Here is a 17,009-nt window from a genome sequence, read left to right on the forward strand (position 1 = left end):
AGAGAGTTTATAAACATTGTAGGTTCATCAAGGAAGTGTGCTCGCTTCGGCGGCACATATACTAAAATTGGAACGATACAGAGAAGATTAGCATGGCCCCTGCGCAAGGATGACACGCAAATTCGTGAAGCGTTCCATATTTTTACCAGCTTTCAGGAGAGAAATGTTCTATGTTTTCAAGACTAATTGAAATAATAAAGCAGGTTCCAGTGCTTTCCTCCTAATATCTATTTTTCAATTTGTCTCTCCTCAACATTTTTAATGTATTTACCTCGCAGTAATGAAGGTGCACTCTATGGCCAGCTGCATTTAGCAAGGAAGCCTGCAGGACTTCTGGGACTTTTCTTTCCCTTCTTCAGCCTCCCTGTCATTATTCTTCACAACCCCCAAATCTATACTGCTGCCAGCGATGCGTTGCTTTGTGGGAAGCAAGAGAAAGAGAAGGGGAGGGCCTATGCAAATGATGGCCTCAGGGCTGTCTGGGAGTCCCTTTTCAGCAGTACTGTTAAAATCCGCCTTGCAACCAGATTGGTCGGGTAAGCTGAAAAACACCAGGCATGATTGGCCACCAGGTCCTCTAGGCCCTTGGAGGACATATTGGCGCTGCATCCCTCAGTTTCTGAGGTCCAAGAAATGTTCACCCTCCACCCTAATAGAGAGGTCTTGGCCGATCGGGGCCGATCGGGGCAGAAGGGAGCAGGGCAAGATGCTCATGATCCAGCTCTAATAATGAACTGCCTTCCTCTCTCCTTACCTGTGGTTCTGCCTGGCTGCTTGGTTCCAGTTGTAGGCCTACATCCCACAGGCAATTTGCTTGTCCCTCTCACACATGTAAATGGGTCAGCACTCAAGTGCACACACCTGCCTGCACCCACAGACCCTCTCACACACACTTTTCTCAACAAGATTTTTTCCTAGTTTAGAGACTCAGAGACCCATGTTGAAATACAAAAGCAGCACACCACATGACGGCCTTCACATAGAATCCAGCAGCAAATGGGAAACGTTTAACTAGCCGTGGTCCTATTACTGCAGCCCTACCATGGAACGACTGCTGGATGAGTCCTGCTCGAGAATATTGAACCTACAACAAGTCTGAGGTAAATAAGAATTCCACAGGAATACCATAAAACAGGGACCTATGACCCTTTCGAGCCAGATAGGAGTCGAACCTACAATCTTCTGATCCGTAGTCAGACGCGTTATCCATTGCGCCACTGGCCCCATGTAGGATTACCCATACTTTTGTCCTTAAGAGGACCAGAAGTTGTGTGTGTGTGTGTGTGTGTGTTTTAAAACACCATTCCATCAACCTTTTTAGCCACGTTTACTGCTCACAACCAGAAGACACAAGTAAACCCACCTGACCTCCTGAAATTCTGTTCTGTCAGGTGTTCCTAACTTATACAAAGGACTTTAGGAGGACGAAGGACCTAAAAGTCAGGGGAAATGGTCCTAGGTCCAAGGAAATGTTTTAGATCAGCCTCAGTTTCTTAAATATTCTGCATTAACATCATCAGTTCCACGTCTGTGTGGAGCTGATCTTGAGGACTCCTTAATCAGCAGGCGGGTACAACAATAAAGTGTTTAATATTACAATACAGGCGAAAATTCAGACACCTTGTCATAGGCTCACCTTGTCCAGGGACCCAAGCATGCTGCCTTTCACCTCTCAGAGCCCTTCACCTAACCTACTGTGCAGCTGTCTCACCTTTAATATCACTGTTCCACAGGCAGCATGATGTCACAATGTTCCTTGTCAGTAGCCTGAACCATGAGCCTTTGCAACCCTGGCATAATCTACATACTTCCAATTGGTGAAGTCTTGGACCACAAATGCAGTGAAGAATAATGGATTGTTACTCTTCATGCATTTTTGCCCATTGGCTCAGATTTGAATGCTTACTGGCCATACGAGCATCTCTGCCAGGCCACCCTATGTCTAGAGACCGTAGATTTAGAGAGTTTATAAACATTGTAGGTTCATCAAGGAAGTGTGCTCGCTTCGGCGGCAAATATACTAAAATTGGAACGATACACAGAAGATTAGCATGGCCCCTGCGCAAGGATGACACGCAAATTCGTGAAGCGTTCCATATTTTTACCAGCTTTCAGGAGAGAAATGTTCTATGTTTTCAAGACTAATTGAAATAATAAAGCAGGTTCCAGTGCTTTCCTCCTAATATCTATTTTTCAATTTGTCTCTCCTCAACATTTTTAATGTATTTACCTCGCAGTAATGAAGGTGCACTCTATGGCCAGCTGCATTTAGCAAGGAAGCCTGCAGGACTTCTGGGACTTTTCTTTCCCTTCTTCAGCCTCCCTGTCATTATTCTTCACAACCCCCAAATCTATACTGCTGCCAGCGATGCGTTGCTTTGTGGGAAGCAAGAGAAAGAGAAGGGGAGGGCCTATGCAAATGATGGCCTCAGGGCTGTCTGGGAGTCCCTTTTCAGCAGTACTGTTAAAATCCGCCTTGCAACCAGATTGGTCGGGTAAGCTGAAAAACACCAGGCATGATTGGGCACCAGGTCCTCTAGGCCCTTGGAGGACATATCGGCGCTGCATCCCTCAGTTTCTGAGGTCCAAGAAATGTTCACCCTCCACCCTAATAGAGAGGTCTTGGCCGATCGTGGCCGATCGGGGCAGAAGGGAGCAGGGCAAGATGCTCATGATCCTGCTCTAATAATGAACTGCCTTCCTCTCTCCTTACCTGTGGTTCTGCCTGGCTGCTTGGTTCCAGTTGTAGGCCTACATCCCACAGGCAATTTGCTTGTCCCTCTCACACATGTAAATGGGTCAGCACTCAAGTGCACACACCTGCCTGCACCCACAGACCCTCTCACACACACTTTTCTCAACAAGATTTTTTCCTAGTTTAGAGACTCAGAGACCCATGTTGAAATACAAAAGCAGCACACCACATGACGGCCTTCACATAGAATCCAGCAGCAAATGGGAAACTTTTAACTAGCCGTGGTCCTATTACTGCAGCCCTACCATGGAACGACTGCTGGATGAGTCCTGCTCGAGAATATTGAACCTACAACAAGTCTGAGGTAAATAAGAATTCCACAGGAATACCATAAAACAGGGACCTATGACCCTTTCGAGCCAGATAGGAGTCGAACCTACAATCTTCTGATCCGTAGTCAGACGCGTTATCCATTGCGCCACTGGCCCCATGTAGGATTACCCATACTTTTGTCCTTAAGAGGACCAGAAGTTGTGTGTGTGTGTGTGTGTGTGTGTTTTAAAACACCATTCCATCAACCTTTTTAGCCACGTTTACTGCTCACAACCAGAAGACACAAGTAAACCCACCTGACCTCCTGAAATTCTGTTCTGTCAGGTGTTCCTAACTTATACAAAGGACTTTAGGAGGACGAAGGACCTAAAAGTCAGGGGAAATGGTCCTAGGTCCAAGGAAATGTTTTAGATCAGCCTCAGTTTCTTAAATATTCTGCATTAACATCATCAGTTCCACGTCTGTGTGGAGCTGATCTTGAGGACTCCTTAATCAGCAGGCGGGTACAACAATAAAGTGTTTAATATTACAATACAGGCGAAAATTCAGACACCTTGTCATAGGCTCACCTTGTCCAGGGACCCAAGCATGCTGCCTTTCACCTCTCAGAGCCCTTCACCTAACCTACTGTGCAGCTGTCTCACCTTTAATATCACTGTTCCACAGGCAGCATGATGTCACAATGTTCCTTGTCAGTAGCCTGAACCATGAGCCTTTGCAACCCTGGCATAATCTACATACTTCCAATTGGTGAAGTCTTGGACCACAAATGCAGTGAAGAATAATGGATTGTTACTCTTCATGCATTTTTGCCCATTGGCTCAGATTTGAATGCTTACTGGCCATACGAGCATCTCTGCCAGGCCACCCTATGTCTAGAGACCGTAGATTTAGAGAGTTTATAAACATTGTAGGTTCATCAATGAAGTGTGCTCGCTTCGGCGGCACATATACTAAAATTGGAACGATACAGAGAAGATTAGCATGGCCCCTGCGCAAGGATGACACGCAAATTCGTGAAGCGTTCCATATTTTTACCAGCTTTCAGGAGAGAAATGTTCTATGTTTTCAAGACTAATTGAAATAATAAAGCAGGTTCCAGTGCTTTCCTCCTAATATCTATTTTTCAATTTGTCTCTCCTCAACATTTTTAATGTATTTACCTCGCAGTAATGAAGGTGCACTCTATGGCCAGCTGCATTTAGCAAGGAAGCCTGCAGGACTTCTGGGACTTTTCTTTCCCTTCTTCAGCCTCCCTGTCATTATTCTTCACAACCCCCAAATCTATACTGCTGCCAGCGATGCGTTGCTTTGTGGGAAGCAAGAGAAAGAGAAGGGGAGGGCCTATGCAAATGATGGCCTCAGGGCTGTCTGGGAGTCCCTTTTCAGCAGTACTGTTAAAATCCGCCTTGCAACCAGATTGGTCGGGTAAGCTGAAAAACACCAGGCATGATTGGGCACCAGGTCCTCTAGGCCCTTGGAGGACATATCGGCGCTGCATCCCTCAGTTTCTGAGGTCCAAGAAATGTTCACCCTCCACCCTAATAGAGAGGTCTTGGCCGATCGGGGCCGATCGGGGCAGAAGGGAGCAGGGCAAGATGCTCATGATCCTGCTCTAATAATGAACTGCCTTCCTCTCTCCTTACCTGTGGTTCTGCCTGGCTGCTTGGTTCCAGTTGTAGGCCTACATCCCACAGGCAATTTGCTTGTCCCTCTCACACATGTAAATGGGTCAGCACTCAAGTGCACACACCTGCCTGCACCCACAGACCCTCTCACACACACTTTTCTCAACAAGATTTTTTCCTAGTTTAGAGACTCAGAGACCCATGTTGAAATACAAAAGCAGCACACCACATGACGGCCTTCACATAGAATCCAGCAGCAAATGGGAAACTTTTAACTAGCCGTGGTCCTATTACTGCAGCCCTACCATGGAACGACTGCTGGATGAGTCCTGCTCGAGAATATTGAACCTACAACAAGTCTGAGGTAAATAAGAATTCCACAGGAATACCATAAAACAGGGACCTATGACCCTTTCGAGCCAGATAGGAGTCGAACCTACAATCTTCTGATCCGTAGTCAGACGCGTTATCCATTGCGCCACTGGCCCCATGTAGGATTACCCATACTTTTGTCCTTAAGAGGACCAGAAGTTGTGTGTGTGTGTGTGTGTGTGTGTGTTTTAAAACACCATTCCATCAACCTTTTTAGCCACGTTTACTGCTCACAACCAGAAGACACAAGTAAACCCACCTGACCTCCTGAAATTCTGTTCTGTCAGGTGTTCCTAACTTATACAAAGGACTTTAGGAGGACGAAGGACCTAAAAGTCAGGGGAAATGGTCCTAGGTCCAAGGAAATGTTTTAGATCAGCCTCAGTTTCTTAAATATTCTGCATTAACATCATCAGTTCCACGTCTGTGTGGAGCTGATCTTGAGGACTCCTTAATCAGCAGGCGGGTACAACAATAAAGTGTTTAATATTACAATACAGGCGAAAATTCAGACACCTTGTCATAGGCTCACCTTGTCCAGGGACCCAAGCATGCTGCCTTTCACCTCTCAGAGCCCTTCACCTAACCTACTGTGCAGCTGTCTCACCTTTAATATCACTGTTCCACAGGCAGCATGATGTCACAATGTTCCTTGTCAGTAGCCTGAACCATGAGCCTTTGCAACCCTGGCATAATCTACATACTTCCAATTGGTGAAGTCTTGGACCACAAATGCAGTGAAGAATAATGGATTGTTACTCTTCATGCATTTTTGCCCATTGGCTCAGATTTGAATGCTTACTGGCCATACGAGCATCTCTGCCAGGCCACCCTATGTCTAGAGACCGTAGATTTAGAGAGTTTATAAACATTGTAGGTTCATCAATGAAGTGTGCTCGCTTCGGCGGCACATATACTAAAATTGGAACGATACAGAGAAGATTAGCATGGCCCCTGCGCAAGGATGACACGCAAATTCGTGAAGCGTTCCATATTTTTACCAGCTTTCAGGAGAGAAATGTTCTATGTTTTCAAGACTAATTGAAATAATAAAGCAGGTTCCAGTGCTTTCCTCCTAATATCTATTTTTCAATTTGTCTCTCCTCAACATTTTTAATGTATTTACCTCGCAGTAATGAAGGTGCACTCTATGGCCAGCTGCATTTAGCAAGGAAGCCTGCAGGACTTCTGGGACTTTTCTTTCCCTTCTTCAGCCTCCCTGTCATTATTCTTCACAACCCCCAAATCTATACTGCTGCCAGCGATGCGTTGCTTTGTGGGAAGCAAGAGAAAGAGAAGGGGAGGGCCTATGCAAATGATGGCCTCAGGGCTGTCTGGGAGTCCCTTTTCAGCAGTACTGTTAAAATCCGCCTTGCAACCAGATTGGTCGGGTAAGCTGAAAAACACCAGGCATGATTGGGCACCAGGTCCTCTAGGCCCTTGGAGGACATATCGGCGCTGCATCCCTCAGTTTCTGAGGTCCAAGAAATGTTCACCCTCCACCCTAATAGAGAGGTCTTGGCCGATCGGGGCCGATCGGGGCAGAAGGGAGCAGGGCAAGATGCTCATGATCCTGCTCTAATAATGAACTGCCTTCCTCTCTCCTTACCTGTGGTTCTGCCTGGCTGCTTGGTTCCAGTTGTAGGCCTACATCCCACAGGCAATTTGCTTGTCCCTCTCACACATGTAAATGGGTCAGCACTCAAGTGCACACACCTGCCTGCACCCACAGACCCTCTCACACACACTTTTCTCAACAAGATTTTTTCCTAGTTTAGAGACTCAGAGACCCATGTTGAAATACAAAAGCAGCACACCACATGACGGCCTTCACATAGAATCCAGCAGCAAATGGGAAACTTTTAACTAGCCGTGGTCCTATTACTGCAGCCCTACCATGGAACGACTGCTGGATGAGTCCTGCTCGAGAATATTGAACCTACAACAAGTCTGAGGTAAATAAGAATTCCACAGGAATACCATAAAACAGGGACCTATGACCCTTTCGAGCCAGATAGGAGTCGAACCTACAATCTTCTGATCCGTAGTCAGACGCGTTATCCATTGCGCCACTGGCCCCATGTAGGATTACCCATACTTTTGTCCTTAAGAGGACCAGAAGTTGTGTGTGTGTGTGTGTGTGTGTGTGTGTTTTAAAACACCATTCCATCAACCTTTTTAGCCACGTTTACTGCTCACAACCAGAAGACACAAGTAAACCCACCTGACCTCCTGAAATTCTGTTCTGTCAGGTGTTCCTAACTTATACAAAGGACTTTAGGAGGACGAAGGACCTAAAAGTCAGGGGAAATGGTCCTAGGTCCAAGGAAATGTTTTAGATCAGCCTCAGTTTCTTAAATATTCTGCATTAACATCATCAGTTCCACGTCTGTGTGGAGCTGATCTTGAGGACTCCTTAATCAGCAGGCGGGTACAACAATAAAGTGTTTAATATTACAATACAGGCGAAAATTCAGACACCTTGTCATAGGCTCACCTTGTCCAGGGACCCAAGCATGCTGCCTTTCACCTCTCAGAGCCCTTCACCTAACCTACTGTGCAGCTGTCTCACCTTTAATATCACTGTTCCACAGGCAGCATGATGTCACAATGTTCCTTGTCAGTAGCCTGAACCATGAGCCTTTGCAACCCTGGCATAATCTACATACTTCCAATTGGTGAAGTCTTGGACCACAAATGCAGTGAAGAATAATGGATTGTTACTCTTCATGCATTTTTGCCCATTGGCTCAGATTTGAATGCTTACTGGCCATACGAGCATCTCTGCCAGGCCACCCTATGTCTAGAGACCGTAGATTTAGAGAGTTTATAAACATTGTAGGTTCATCAATGAAGTGTGCTCGCTTCGGCGGCACATATACTAAAATTGGAACGATACAGAGAAAATTAGCATGGCCCCTGCGCAAGGATGACACGCAAATTCGTGAAGCGTTCCATATTTTTACCAGCTTTCAGGAGAGAAATGTTCTATGTTTTCAAGACTAATTGAAATAATAAAGCAGGTTCCAGTGCTTTCCTCCTAATATCTATTTTTCAATTTGTCTCTCCTCAACATTTTTAATGTATTTACCTCGCAGTAATGAAGGTGCACTCTATGGCCAGCTGCATTTAGCAAGGAAGCCTGCAGGACTTCTGGGACTTTTCTTTCCCTTCTTCAGCCTCCCTGTCATTATTCTTCACAACCCCCAAATCTATACTGCTGCCAGCGATGCGTTGCTTTGTGGGAAGCAAGAGAAAGAGAAGGGGAGGGCCTATGCAAATGATGGCCTCAGGGCTGTCTGGGAGTCCCTTTTCAGCAGTACTGTTAAAATCCGCCTTGCAACCAGATTGGTCGGGTAAGCTGAAAAACACCAGGCATGATTGGGCACCAGGTCCTCTAGGCCCTTGGAGGACATATCGGCGCTGCATCCCTCAGTTTCTGAGGTCCAAGAAATGTTCACCCTCCACCCTAATAGAGAGGTCTTGGCCGATCGGGGCCGATCGGGGCAGAAGGGAGCAGGGCAAGATGCTCATGATCCTGCTCTAATAATGAACTGCCTTCCTCTCTCCTTACCTGTGGTTCTGCCTGGCTGCTTGGTTCCAGTTGTAGGCCTACATCCCACAGGCAATTTGCTTGTCCCTCTCACACATGTAAATGGGTCAGCACTCAAGTGCACACACCTGCCTGCACCCACAGACCCTCTCACACACACTTTTCTCAACAAGATTTTTTCCTAGTTTAGAGACTCAGAGACCCATGTTGAAATACAAAAGCAGCACACCACATGACGGCCTTCACATAGAATCCAGCAGCAAATGGGAAACTTTTAACTAGCCGTGGTCCTATTACTGCAGCCCTACCATGGAACGACTGCTGGATGAGTCCTGCTCGAGAATATTGAACTTACAACAAGTCTGAGGTAAATAAGAATTCCACAGGAATACCATAAAACAGGGACCTATGACCCTTTCGAGCCAGATAGGAGTCGAACCTACAATCTTCTGATCCGTAGTCAGACGCGTTATCCATTGCGCCACTGGCCCCATGTAGGATTACCCATACTTTTGTCCTTAAGAGGACCAGAAGTTGTGTGTGTGTGTGTGTGTGTGTGTGTTTTAAAACACCATTCCATCAACCTTTTTAGCCACGTTTACTGCTCACAACCAGAAGACACAAGTAAACCCACCTGACCTCCTGAAATTCTGTTCTGTCAGGTGTTCCTAACTTATACAAAGGACTTTAGGAGGACGAAGGACCTAAAAGTCAGGGGAAATGGTCCTAGGTCCAAGGAAATGTTTTAGATCAGCCTCAGTTTCTTAAATATTCTGCATTAACATCATCAGTTCCACGTCTGTGTGGAGCTGATCTTGAGGACTCCTTAATCAGCAGGCGGGTACAACAATAAAGTGTTTAATATTACAATACAGGCGAAAATTCAGACACCTTGTCATAGGCTCACCTTGTCCAGGGACCCAAGCATGCTGCCTGTCACCTCTCAGAGCCCTTCACCTAACCTACTGTGCAGCTGTCTCACCTTTAATATCACTGTTCCACAGGCAGCATGATGTCACAATGTTCCTTGTCAGTAGCCTGAACCATGAGCCTTTGCAACCCTGGCATAATCTACATACTTCCAATTGGTGAAGTCTTGGACCACAAATGCAGTGAAGAATAATGGATTGTTACTCTTCATGCATTTTTGCCCATTGGCTCAGATTTGAATGCTTACTGGCCATACGAGCATCTCTGCCAGGCCACCCTATGTCTAGAGACCGTAGATTTAGAGAGTTTATAAACATTGTAGGTTCATCAAGGAAGTGTGCTCGCTTCGGCGGCACATATACTAAAATTGGAACGATACAGAGAAGATTAGCATGGCCCCTGCGCAAGGATGACACGCAAATTCGTGAAGCGTTCCATATTTTTACCAGCTTTCAGGAGAGAAATGTTCTATGTTTTCAAGACTAATTGAAATAATAAAGCAGGTTCCAGTGCTTTCCTCCTAATATCTATTTTTCAATTTGTCTCTCCTCAACATTTTTAATGTATTTACCTCGCAGTAATGAAGGTGCACTCTATGGCCAGCTGCATTTAGCAAGGAAGCCTGCAGGACTTCTGGGACTTTTCTTTCCCTTCTTCAGCCTCCCTGTCATTATTCTTCACAACCCCCAAATCTATACTGCTGCCAGCGATGCGTTGCTTTGTGGGAAGCAAGAGAAAGAGAAGGGGAGGGCCTATGCAAATGATGGCCTCAGGGCTGTCTGGGAGTCCCTTTTCAGCAGTACTGTTAAAATCCGCCTTGCAACCAGATTGGTCGGGTAAGCTGAAAAACACCAGGCATGATTGGCCACCAGGTCCTCTAGGCCCTTGGAGGACATATTGGCGCTGCATCCCTCAGTTTCTGAGGTCCAAGAAATGTTCACCCTCCACCCTAATAGAGAGGTCTTGGCCGATCGGGGCCGATCGGGGCAGAAGGGAGCAGGGCAAGATGCTCATGATCCAGCTCTAATAATGAACTGCCTTCCTCTCTCCTTACCTGTGGTTCTGCCTGGCTGCTTGGTTCCAGTTGTAGGCCTACATCCCACAGGCAATTTGCTTGTCCCTCTCACACATGTAAATGGGTCAGCACTCAAGTGCACACACCTGCCTGCACCCACAGACCCTCTCACACACACTTTTCTCAACAAGATTTTTTCCTAGTTTAGAGACTCAGAGACCCATGTTGAAATACAAAAGCAGCACACCACATGACGGCCTTCACATAGAATCCAGCAGCAAATGGGAAACGTTTAACTAGCCGTGGTCCTATTACTGCAGCCCTACCATGGAACGACTGCTGGATGAGTCCTGCTCGAGAATATTGAACCTACAACAAGTCTGAGGTAAATAAGAATTCCACAGGAATACCATAAAACAGGGACCTATGACCCTTTCGAGCCAGATAGGAGTCGAACCTACAATCTTCTGATCCGTAGTCAGACGCGTTATCCATTGCGCCACTGGCCCCATGTAGGATTACCCATACTTTTGTCCTTAAGAGGACCAGAAGTTGTGTGTGTGTGTGTGTGTGTGTTTTAAAACACCATTCCATCAACCTTTTTAGCCACGTTTACTGCTCACAACCAGAAGACACAAGTAAACCCACCTGACCTCCTGAAATTCTGTTCTGTCAGGTGTTCCTAACTTATACAAAGGACTTTAGGAGGACGAAGGACCTAAAAGTCAGGGGAAATGGTCCTAGGTCCAAGGAAATGTTTTAGATCAGCCTCAGTTTCTTAAATATTCTGCATTAACATCATCAGTTCCACGTCTGTGTGGAGCTGATCTTGAGGACTCCTTAATCAGCAGGCGGGTACAACAATAAAGTGTTTAATATTACAATACAGGCGAAAATTCAGACACCTTGTCATAGGCTCACCTTGTCCAGGGACCCAAGCATGCTGCCTTTCACCTCTCAGAGCCCTTCACCTAACCTACTGTGCAGCTGTCTCACCTTTAATATCACTGTTCCACAGGCAGCATGATGTCACAATGTTCCTTGTCAGTAGCCTGAACCATGAGCCTTTGCAACCCTGGCATAATCTACATACTTCCAATTGGTGAAGTCTTGGACCACAAATGCAGTGAAGAATAATGGATTGTTACTCTTCATGCATTTTTGCCCATTGGCTCAGATTTGAATGCTTACTGGCCATACGAGCATCTCTGCCAGGCCACCCTATGTCTAGAGACCGTAGATTTAGAGAGTTTATAAACATTGTAGGTTCATCAAGGAAGTGTGCTCGCTTCGGCGGCAAATATACTAAAATTGGAACGATACACAGAAGATTAGCATGGCCCCTGCGCAAGGATGACACGCAAATTCGTGAAGCGTTCCATATTTTTACCAGCTTTCAGGAGAGAAATGTTCTATGTTTTCAAGACTAATTGAAATAATAAAGCAGGTTCCAGTGCTTTCCTCCTAATATCTATTTTTCAATTTGTCTCTCCTCAACATTTTTAATGTATTTACCTCGCAGTAATGAAGGTGCACTCTATGGCCAGCTGCATTTAGCAAGGAAGCCTGCAGGACTTCTGGGACTTTTCTTTCCCTTCTTCAGCCTCCCTGTCATTATTCTTCACAACCCCCAAATCTATACTGCTGCCAGCGATGCGTTGCTTTGTGGGAAGCAAGAGAAAGAGAAGGGGAGGGCCTATGCAAATGATGGCCTCAGGGCTGTCTGGGAGTCCCTTTTCAGCAGTACTGTTAAAATCCGCCTTGCAACCAGATTGGTCGGGTAAGCTGAAAAACACCAGGCATGATTGGGCACCAGGTCCTCTAGGCCCTTGGAGGACATATCGGCGCTGCATCCCTCAGTTTCTGAGGTCCAAGAAATGTTCACCCTCCACCCTAATAGAGAGGTCTTGGCCGATCGTGGCCGATCGGGGCAGAAGGGAGCAGGGCAAGATGCTCATGATCCTGCTCTAATAATGAACTGCCTTCCTCTCTCCTTACCTGTGGTTCTGCCTGGCTGCTTGGTTCCAGTTGTAGGCCTACATCCCACAGGCAATTTGCTTGTCCCTCTCACACATGTAAATGGGTCAGCACTCAAGTGCACACACCTGCCTGCACCCACAGACCCTCTCACACACACTTTTCTCAACAAGATTTTTTCCTAGTTTAGAGACTCAGAGACCCATGTTGAAATACAAAAGCAGCACACCACATGACGGCCTTCACATAGAATCCAGCAGCAAATGGGAAACTTTTAACTAGCCGTGGTCCTATTACTGCAGCCCTACCATGGAACGACTGCTGGATGAGTCCTGCTCGAGAATATTGAACCTACAACAAGTCTGAGGTAAATAAGAATTCCACAGGAATACCATAAAACAGGGACCTATGACCCTTTCGAGCCAGATAGGAGTCGAACCTACAATCTTCTGATCCGTAGTCAGACGCGTTATCCATTGCGCCACTGGCCCCATGTAGGATTACCCATACTTTTGTCCTTAAGAGGACCAGAAGTTGTGTGTGTGTGTGTGTGTGTGTGTTTTAAAACACCATTCCATCAACCTTTTTAGCCACGTTTACTGCTCACAACCAGAAGACACAAGTAAACCCACCTGACCTCCTGAAATTCTGTTCTGTCAGGTGTTCCTAACTTATACAAAGGACTTTAGGAGGACGAAGGACCTAAAAGTCAGGGGAAATGGTCCTAGGTCCAAGGAAATGTTTTAGATCAGCCTCAGTTTCTTAAATATTCTGCATTAACATCATCAGTTCCACGTCTGTGTGGAGCTGATCTTGAGGACTCCTTAATCAGCAGGCGGGTACAACAATAAAGTGTTTAATATTACAATACAGGCGAAAATTCAGACACCTTGTCATAGGCTCACCTTGTCCAGGGACCCAAGCATGCTGCCTTTCACCTCTCAGAGCCCTTCACCTAACCTACTGTGCAGCTGTCTCACCTTTAATATCACTGTTCCACAGGCAGCATGATGTCACAATGTTCCTTGTCAGTAGCCTGAACCATGAGCCTTTGCAACCCTGGCATAATCTACATACTTCCAATTGGTGAAGTCTTGGACCACAAATGCAGTGAAGAATAATGGATTGTTACTCTTCATGCATTTTTGCCCATTGGCTCAGATTTGAATGCTTACTGGCCATACGAGCATCTCTGCCAGGCCACCCTATGTCTAGAGACCGTAGATTTAGAGAGTTTATAAACATTGTAGGTTCATCAATGAAGTGTGCTCGCTTCGGCGGCACATATACTAAAATTGGAACGATACAGAGAAGATTAGCATGGCCCCTGCGCAAGGATGACACGCAAATTCGTGAAGCGTTCCATATTTTTACCAGCTTTCAGGAGAGAAATGTTCTATGTTTTCAAGACTAATTGAAATAATAAAGCAGGTTCCAGTGCTTTCCTCCTAATATCTATTTTTCAATTTGTCTCTCCTCAACATTTTTAATGTATTTACCTCGCAGTAATGAAGGTGCACTCTATGGCCAGCTGCATTTAGCAAGGAAGCCTGCAGGACTTCTGGGACTTTTCTTTCCCTTCTTCAGCCTCCCTGTCATTATTCTTCACAACCCCCAAATCTATACTGCTGCCAGCGATGCGTTGCTTTGTGGGAAGCAAGAGAAAGAGAAGGGGAGGGCCTATGCAAATGATGGCCTCAGGGCTGTCTGGGAGTCCCTTTTCAGCAGTACTGTTAAAATCCGCCTTGCAACCAGATTGGTCGGGTAAGCTGAAAAACACCAGGCATGATTGGGCACCAGGTCCTCTAGGCCCTTGGAGGACATATCGGCGCTGCATCCCTCAGTTTCTGAGGTCCAAGAAATGTTCACCCTCCACCCTAATAGAGAGGTCTTGGCCGATCGGGGCCGATCGGGGCAGAAGGGAGCAGGGCAAGATGCTCATGATCCTGCTCTAATAATGAACTGCCTTCCTCTCTCCTTACCTGTGGTTCTGCCTGGCTGCTTGGTTCCAGTTGTAGGCCTACATCCCACAGGCAATTTGCTTGTCCCTCTCACACATGTAAATGGGTCAGCACTCAAGTGCACACACCTGCCTGCACCCACAGACCCTCTCACACACACTTTTCTCAACAAGATTTTTTCCTAGTTTAGAGACTCAGAGACCCATGTTGAAATACAAAAGCAGCACACCACATGACGGCCTTCACATAGAATCCAGCAGCAAATGGGAAACTTTTAACTAGCCGTGGTCCTATTACTGCAGCCCTACCATGGAACGACTGCTGGATGAGTCCTGCTCGAGAATATTGAACCTACAACAAGTCTGAGGTAAATAAGAATTCCACAGGAATACCATAAAACAGGGACCTATGACCCTTTCGAGCCAGATAGGAGTCGAACCTACAATCTTCTGATCCGTAGTCAGACGCGTTATCCATTGCGCCACTGGCCCCATGTAGGATTACCCATACTTTTGTCCTTAAGAGGACCAGAAGTTGTGTGTGTGTGTGTGTGTGTGTGTGTTTTAAAACACCATTCCATCAACCTTTTTAGCCACGTTTACTGCTCACAACCAGAAGACACAAGTAAACCCACCTGACCTCCTGAAATTCTGTTCTGTCAGGTGTTCCTAACTTATACAAAGGACTTTAGGAGGACGAAGGACCTAAAAGTCAGGGGAAATGGTCCTAGGTCCAAGGAAATGTTTTAGATCAGCCTCAGTTTCTTAAATATTCTGCATTAACATCATCAGTTCCACGTCTGTGTGGAGCTGATCTTGAGGACTCCTTAATCAGCAGGCGGGTACAACAATAAAGTGTTTAATATTACAATACAGGCGAAAATTCAGACACCTTGTCATAGGCTCACCTTGTCCAGGGACCCAAGCATGCTGCCTTTCACCTCTCAGAGCCCTTCACCTAACCTACTGTGCAGCTGTCTCACCTTTAATATCACTGTTCCACAGGCAGCATGATGTCACAATGTTCCTTGTCAGTAGCCTGAACCATGAGCCTTTGCAACCCTGGCATAATCTACATACTTCCAATTGGTGAAGTCTTGGACCACAAATGCAGTGAAGAATAATGGATTGTTACTCTTCATGCATTTTTGCCCATTGGCTCAGATTTGAATGCTTACTGGCCATACGAGCATCTCTGCCAGGCCACCCTATGTCTAGAGACCGTAGATTTAGAGAGTTTATAAACATTGTAGGTTCATCAATGAAGTGTGCTCGCTTCGGCGGCACATATACTAAAATTGGAACGATACAGAGAAGATTAGCATGGCCCCTGCGCAAGGATGACACGCAAATTCGTGAAGCGTTCCATATTTTTACCAGCTTTCAGGAGAGAAATGTTCTATGTTTTCAAGACTAATTGAAATAATAAAGCAGGTTCCAGTGCTTTCCTCCTAATATCTATTTTTCAATTTGTCTCTCCTCAACATTTTTAATGTATTTACCTCGCAGTAATGAAGGTGCACTCTATGGCCAGCTGCATTTAGCAAGGAAGCCTGCAGGACTTCTGGGACTTTTCTTTCCCTTCTTCAGCCTCCCTGTCATTATTCTTCACAACCCCCAAATCTATACTGCTGCCAGCGATGCGTTGCTTTGTGGGAAGCAAGAGAAAGAGAAGGGGAGGGCCTATGCAAATGATGGCCTCAGGGCTGTCTGGGAGTCCCTTTTCAGCAGTACTGTTAAAATCCGCCTTGCAACCAGATTGGTCGGGTAAGCTGAAAAACACCAGGCATGATTGGGCACCAGGTCCTCTAGGCCCTTGGAGGACATATCGGCGCTGCATCCCTCAGTTTCTGAGGTCCAAGAAATGTTCACCCTCCACCCTAATAGAGAGGTCTTGGCCGATCGGGGCCGATCGGGGCAGAAGGGAGCAGGGCAAGATGCTCATGATCCTGCTCTAATAATGAACTGCCTTCCTCTCTCCTTACCTGTGGTTCTGCCTGGCTGCTTGGTTCCAGTTGTAGGCCTACATCCCACAGGCAATTTGCTTGTCCCTCTCACACATGTAAATGGGTCAGCACTCAAGTGCACACACCTGCCTGCACCCACAGACCCTCTCACACACACTTTTCTCAACAAGATTTTTTCCTAGTTTAGAGACTCAGAGACCCATGTTGAAATACAAAAGCAGCACACCACATGACGGCCTTCACATAGAATCCAGCAGCAAATGGGAAACTTTTAACTAGCCGTGGTCCTATTACTGCAGCCCTACCATGGAACGACTGCTGGATGAGTCCTGCTCGAGAATATTGAACCTACAACAAGTCTGAGGTAAATAAGAATTCCACAGGAATACCATAAAACAGGGACCTATGACCCTTTCGAGCCAGATAGGAGTCGAACCTACAATCTTCTGATCCGTAGTCAGACGCGTTATCCATTGCGCCACTGGCCCCATGTAGGATTACCCATACTTTTGTCCTTAAGAGGACCAGAAGTTGTGTGTGTGTGTGTGTGTGTGTGTGTGTTTTAAAACACCATTCCAT

The 17,009-nt window shown here is 46.2% G+C and overlaps 18 non-coding genes across 18 annotated transcripts; 9 read left to right on the forward strand and 9 right to left on the reverse strand.

The window, feature by feature from the left end:
* Positions 1-37: 37 nt before the first annotated feature.
* Positions 38-144, forward strand: LOC146818328 (U6 spliceosomal RNA). The gene has a single exon (XR_014963499.1). It is a non-coding gene; the product is annotated as a U6 spliceosomal RNA (small nuclear RNA).
* A 1,007-nt stretch (positions 145-1,151) lies between these two features.
* On the reverse strand, positions 1,152-1,224 carry TRNAR-ACG (transfer RNA arginine (anticodon ACG)). The gene has a single exon. It is a non-coding gene; the product is annotated as a tRNA-Arg (tRNA).
* A 772-nt stretch (positions 1,225-1,996) lies between these two features.
* On the forward strand, positions 1,997-2,103 carry LOC146818330 (U6 spliceosomal RNA). The gene has a single exon (XR_014964540.1). It is a non-coding gene; the product is annotated as a U6 spliceosomal RNA (small nuclear RNA).
* Positions 2,104-3,110: 1,007 nt separating this feature from the next.
* Positions 3,111-3,183, reverse strand: TRNAR-ACG (transfer RNA arginine (anticodon ACG)). Its single transcript has one exon. It is a non-coding gene; the product is annotated as a tRNA-Arg (tRNA).
* A 774-nt stretch (positions 3,184-3,957) lies between these two features.
* Positions 3,958-4,064, forward strand: LOC146818332 (U6 spliceosomal RNA). Its single transcript, XR_014963500.1, has one exon. It is a non-coding gene; the product is annotated as a U6 spliceosomal RNA (small nuclear RNA).
* Positions 4,065-5,071: 1,007 nt separating this feature from the next.
* On the reverse strand, positions 5,072-5,144 carry TRNAR-ACG (transfer RNA arginine (anticodon ACG)). The gene has a single exon. It is a non-coding gene; the product is annotated as a tRNA-Arg (tRNA).
* A 776-nt stretch (positions 5,145-5,920) lies between these two features.
* On the forward strand, positions 5,921-6,027 carry LOC146818334 (U6 spliceosomal RNA). The gene has a single exon (XR_014963501.1). It is a non-coding gene; the product is annotated as a U6 spliceosomal RNA (small nuclear RNA).
* A 1,007-nt stretch (positions 6,028-7,034) lies between these two features.
* TRNAR-ACG (transfer RNA arginine (anticodon ACG)) lies at positions 7,035-7,107 on the reverse strand. The gene has a single exon. It is a non-coding gene; the product is annotated as a tRNA-Arg (tRNA).
* A 778-nt stretch (positions 7,108-7,885) lies between these two features.
* Positions 7,886-7,992, forward strand: LOC146818336 (U6 spliceosomal RNA). Its single transcript, XR_014964517.1, has one exon. It is a non-coding gene; the product is annotated as a U6 spliceosomal RNA (small nuclear RNA).
* Positions 7,993-8,999: 1,007 nt separating this feature from the next.
* Positions 9,000-9,072, reverse strand: TRNAR-ACG (transfer RNA arginine (anticodon ACG)). Its single transcript has one exon. It is a non-coding gene; the product is annotated as a tRNA-Arg (tRNA).
* A 776-nt stretch (positions 9,073-9,848) lies between these two features.
* On the forward strand, positions 9,849-9,955 carry LOC146818338 (U6 spliceosomal RNA). Its single transcript, XR_014963502.1, has one exon. It is a non-coding gene; the product is annotated as a U6 spliceosomal RNA (small nuclear RNA).
* A 1,007-nt stretch (positions 9,956-10,962) lies between these two features.
* Positions 10,963-11,035, reverse strand: TRNAR-ACG (transfer RNA arginine (anticodon ACG)). The gene has a single exon. It is a non-coding gene; the product is annotated as a tRNA-Arg (tRNA).
* A 772-nt stretch (positions 11,036-11,807) lies between these two features.
* On the forward strand, positions 11,808-11,914 carry LOC146818340 (U6 spliceosomal RNA). The gene has a single exon (XR_014964541.1). It is a non-coding gene; the product is annotated as a U6 spliceosomal RNA (small nuclear RNA).
* Positions 11,915-12,921: 1,007 nt separating this feature from the next.
* On the reverse strand, positions 12,922-12,994 carry TRNAR-ACG (transfer RNA arginine (anticodon ACG)). Its single transcript has one exon. It is a non-coding gene; the product is annotated as a tRNA-Arg (tRNA).
* A 774-nt stretch (positions 12,995-13,768) lies between these two features.
* Positions 13,769-13,875, forward strand: LOC146818342 (U6 spliceosomal RNA). Its single transcript, XR_014963503.1, has one exon. It is a non-coding gene; the product is annotated as a U6 spliceosomal RNA (small nuclear RNA).
* A 1,007-nt stretch (positions 13,876-14,882) lies between these two features.
* Positions 14,883-14,955, reverse strand: TRNAR-ACG (transfer RNA arginine (anticodon ACG)). The gene has a single exon. It is a non-coding gene; the product is annotated as a tRNA-Arg (tRNA).
* A 776-nt stretch (positions 14,956-15,731) lies between these two features.
* LOC146818344 (U6 spliceosomal RNA) lies at positions 15,732-15,838 on the forward strand. Its single transcript, XR_014963504.1, has one exon. It is a non-coding gene; the product is annotated as a U6 spliceosomal RNA (small nuclear RNA).
* Positions 15,839-16,845: 1,007 nt separating this feature from the next.
* On the reverse strand, positions 16,846-16,918 carry TRNAR-ACG (transfer RNA arginine (anticodon ACG)). The gene has a single exon. It is a non-coding gene; the product is annotated as a tRNA-Arg (tRNA).
* Between the last annotated feature and the right edge of the window lie 91 nt (positions 16,919-17,009).

Source organism: Triturus cristatus, chromosome 6 (genome assembly GCF_964204655.1).
Source record: "Triturus cristatus chromosome 6, aTriCri1.1, whole genome shotgun sequence".
Taxonomy (NCBI): domain Eukaryota; kingdom Metazoa; phylum Chordata; class Amphibia; order Caudata; family Salamandridae; genus Triturus; species Triturus cristatus.